Below are 4606 nucleotides of genomic sequence, written 5' to 3' on the forward strand. Positions count from 1 at the left end.
GTAATAATATTAATAATAATAATAATAATAATAATAATAATAATAATAAGAAGAAGAAGAAGAAGAAGAAGAAAGATATAAAGACACTCGGAAAGAGATTCAACAATGAACTATCCTTCTTAACTCTAACTGGCTGTTTTCGTCCTGGTGGATTCGTGCAAATGCCATTAGGTGCACTAAGAGGAATTGGATTTTTCCACAGATCATCTGTCTCAAGTACTACTCAGTTTCAGCAAATAAAAAAAGTACTTTTTATAAAAATGATCTACTTAAGTGAATATGGAGAACATTTTAACGTTTTACCTCTGAAATCATCTGACCCTCATTGTATAGGTTTACTGAATTCTCATGTTCCATCCTAGTGTGGAGATCCTTCTACAAATTGATCTGTGTATCTAGCAAGCTATAGAGAATTTCCTAAGAGCAGCAGTGTTGTACAGAACAGAGTGTGTACAGACAGGCCCTGCAGCAGCTTGGCTGTGGATGAGAAGATACATATGGTTAGGTCAGTGGTTCCCAAACATTTTGAAGCCATAGTGACTCTTTTAACAGCAAACTTTGTTCCATTTTTACATTAAATATCAAAATGTTTTTGAAGCACCTATGTGTAGGGTCTAGCACAAACCCCTCTATGGGTCCCTCCCCACAACCATGGCTATTGTAGTATCTTTGCGTGTTCTCCAGGTGAGTGGGGTAAAGTGGGGAAAGGGTGAAAACTGAATTAAATTCTGCTTATCCTTTGTCTTCTTAAACAGTAAATGCATCGTACGATCTGCAGTCTTCCTTCTGTCTAGTTCCAGCCTCAACGGTCTTTTGACAGTTTTCTCTCTCAGTAAAACCGTATACATTGTAGTGTACAGTATGCAGTGTAGTATGGAGTATACACACAAAATCTACAGCACAGGAGGGAAAGAATGAGGATGATAGGAGACTGCCCGACTGCTGTACACATACTACCTGATCGACTCAATTTAACACAAAACACATAAAATCCCTCAAATGAAAATTAATTACATAAACTGAAAACTCAAATGTTTCTTCACGGACTAACTTCACAGTCACAGGCTAACTTTAGGCTACAAGCCCTGAGAAGGAACGTGTCTGTATGAGTGTGCATGTGTGTGTGTTTAGACAGGCTGTGATAACAGTCAGAGCCATCTCTCCTGTTGAGCCAAACATTGCCTAATATGGTCTTCTTTCTCTTTCCCCATGGCTTTGTAAATCAGACACGGGAAGCTTTTTCTCCATTTTACTCCATCTGTCTGTCACACTAAATGTCTCTCTCGTACTCATGCAAACACACACATACACACGCACACAGCTAAGTGTAATGGGAAATTTTTTTGAAAATGAAACTCCAGGACTCACCAAAAAAGTTTAAGAGAAGAACTAAACGCTGTGTCATAGTAAAGAGACCGACCAAGTACAGCACATAAAAGTCACTGTAAAAGGGTCTTGAAACCAATTACCAAAAATGGTAGTGCTGAAGTGAATACTGAGTCAAACACTGGAGCCTGATCAGTGCAGTTGAAGCAGGAGCTTGTTGATGGTGCAGTGAAAAACATAACAAATGTTATGATAATTAAAGGGTTCTAGGGGCTCCAAAAGTCTGGACCAAACAGCCTTTCAGACCCAGGGCTTTCTGAGGCTTTTCAGTGTGATCTAAACCAAAATTACAGGTGTGAAACATCCTTCGGACCACAGTCTGGATCAAACAGCCAGACCAAATGAGGTGGTCTTGGTCTAGTTTGGTTTGTTTGCAGGAAGTTCTGGCAGAAGATTTTCACAGACAAGGATGTTCGTTTGGCACCTTCAAACTAGTGTAGTATTGTGCATAATAGTATTATAGCAGCAATTTTTCTTCATTTTTTCAAACTGCAATAGAAGGCCATCTGCTGAATTAACATTACGTTGACATCAGACACCAAACTAATGAATTGTAAGTGGAGACACAGCTTATGTACCTGATGACGACAGGACAGCATACAGTTCTTTAGAGCGCTTGAACAATTGCAACTTGACTGCTTAGCTAAAGTCTAAGCAGTGAAAGGAGCTGAGGGGTCAGTGGAAGCATTACTGCTGAAAGTATTTAAAATCTAAGTAGGCGCTATAGGCAGTTAAATTGTCATTTTGTATGTAAGCAGTACCTGAAATACTGGCATTCCTGATTGTGCACATGAGTACACTTACTTCGAGTACACACCACCAAGGATCACTGTGGTCCAGACCTTGGTATTTTTCTATTTGGCAGTTGCATGCCCCCAACCCCCTAAAGAGTTGGACCTTGTTAAAAAAAACACCAAAATAATTAGGGTTAGGGTTGTGCTGAATTTAGGTACTGGCACCTTTTTTTGGTCCAATTCAGGCACTGCATGTAAGCATTGATAACAAGAGAAGAGCTGAAAACAGATGAAATGTCATTTGAACTGTAGATAAATTGAAATTTCACATGAAGTTGAAGCGTGTACAAGAGTGTAAATCTGTGTCAGTTATGCCAAAAGTGAAACCGGAGACACTGGGGGCCTTTATCATTACAGATGGATTTAATAAGTTTATGTGATTTAATTGAAAAAACAAAAAAACAAAATGTAGCCTAAATGAGTGCTGTGTCTTAGAGTCGGTGTGGATTAATTTGTTTGGTAAAATGGAAGGCAGGCGAATGATAAACATCAAAAACACTTTCTGTGTGAATTGGCCTTCAGAGGAGTTCATCTCTTTCTCCATCTCTTTTTCTCTTTTCCTGTATTCTTCTCCTTCCTCCCACTTCCCTCACCTTCCACATGCCTCTCTTCGTCTTTCTACCCCTCCCCCCTCCTTCTCCCATGTGAAATTGACCCTGGGAATCATGGTCTCTTGGTCCCAGAGCGGGACTCGTTTGAGTGTTTGTAGGGGGTTATGTGAAAGTCCTCTTAACGCAGTGCCCTTAAGACTTTTGACTGCTCAATAAATAAATACAGCATTTCCTCCTTTCCTTCCTCCATACGTTTTCTCATGTCCAAAAGTTTCCATTAGAAGTCCCATTGTTAACACTAACCATGCTGTCTAGTCCTGTTCAACTAAACATTTGTGCTGACTTTGTGAGGACCAATTTCAGTTTTAGATTTCTGCATTGTGATGACTTGTTGGCTGGCTACTTCAAAGAACAGTTTGAAGGTTAAGACTTGCTTTTAAAGATTCAGATTTAGGGTTAGGCATTTAGTTGTAAAGTGTATATGTGGAAGTTGTCCTCTTACCTGGTCTATTTCTTCCACACCTCCTGATTCTCATCTTGATGCTCACCCATTGCTGTCCCTGGTGTAGATATGGTCCCAGTCATTGATGCTGTGTAAGTTAAGACGTTGAGATTGATGTCAGCCATACTGTTTCACATGGTAAATGGTAAATGGACCTGTACTTGTATAGCCTTTTTAGTCTACCGACGCATTCATACACATTCACAGTATTTTGCTTAAGGATACTTCGACACGTGGCGGGAGGAGCCGAGGATCGAACCAACAACCTTCTGATTAGTGGACGACTCGTGGACGACCCACTCTGCACTACTTCTGAGCCACAGCTGCCCCCCACATGAGATTTTTGCTCTGTTTTTACCATTTAAGGACAGCACCACACCCCACCGTCCTCCAGGATACAAGCATAGTCTAGACTTTTTATGTTTTGGGACTTTTTTCAGCTTCCCCTAATCTTCTCATAACCCCTTAGATATATCTTGCAACCCTTTTGTTAAGTCACAACCCACCAAGTTGTAAGCCACTGCTCTTTATAATGTTTCTCAATGAATGACAGTGTGTTTTGTGGGTCTTTGTGTGTTAATGAATTTATGTCATTACCATGTGGACAAAAATAAATGTATTGTAGGGTGGTTCAAAAGGAACAAATTGAAGTAAACACAGTGCCGTTCTCAGAGAGAACACCACTGAGAACAGATCAGTGAATGTACCATTTATCAAAGAATAATTCTCACTCTCTTAAAATGTGCTTGAGTTAGGTAATCCATCTCAAGGCCCCTAAACACTGTGATAACAGCAATCTTTTACTGCATGTCACACTGATAAGATAGGTTTCATAAAAACTTAGTTGAAGTTTTTGTCATACTGTAAGTAAGTATGTTTTGAGGCATGTCCAATTGTGCGATGAATGCCCAAATAAACTGAGATGAGTCATTGACTCACTTCATCTATTTGAAAATGCAGAAAGACGAGAAGACGTCATTTTAAAAAATGGCACCAATATGTTAATAATATGTATGTGTATATAAGTGTTTACAGTGTTGACACTTGCCAGTGCAGCAGAGGTCACATTATGAGAGTTTGTCCTAACACTGCCCAAACCCCTAATTCAGCCATTGTGGAGTAATGGATTACATATAATTGGAATACGAAAAAGGTAACCATAATCTGTTACAGATTACAGTTACATTTAGTAAAGGGGTTATTAACAATTAATAAGAGGCACATAATAACACTTCCGGAGTCCTTCAACAGCACTCTGGTCTCAGTGAAACCATAGCTAATCTTACAGCTGCCAGTTCATTATCATGGCCTCTATTGAAAATATACTTTTACTTGGGTGGAAATTTCACCATTATTTTGTCTCTACAGCAGAA

At 39.5% G+C, this 4606-nt stretch overlaps 1 protein-coding gene across 3 annotated transcripts in view; it reads left to right on the forward strand.

Moving 5' to 3' along the window:
- fbxo38 (F-box protein 38) overlaps window positions 1-4606 on the forward strand; it is a 38793-nt gene that overhangs the window by 2516 nt on the left and 31671 nt on the right. The gene's annotated exons all lie outside the window — the stretch shown is intronic.

The sequence above is a fragment of the Morone saxatilis genome, unplaced genomic scaffold (genome assembly GCF_004916995.1).
Source record: "Morone saxatilis isolate NCDOM2014 unplaced genomic scaffold, NCSU_SB_2.0 Contig22, whole genome shotgun sequence".
Taxonomy (NCBI): Eukaryota; Metazoa; Chordata; class Actinopteri; family Moronidae; genus Morone; species Morone saxatilis.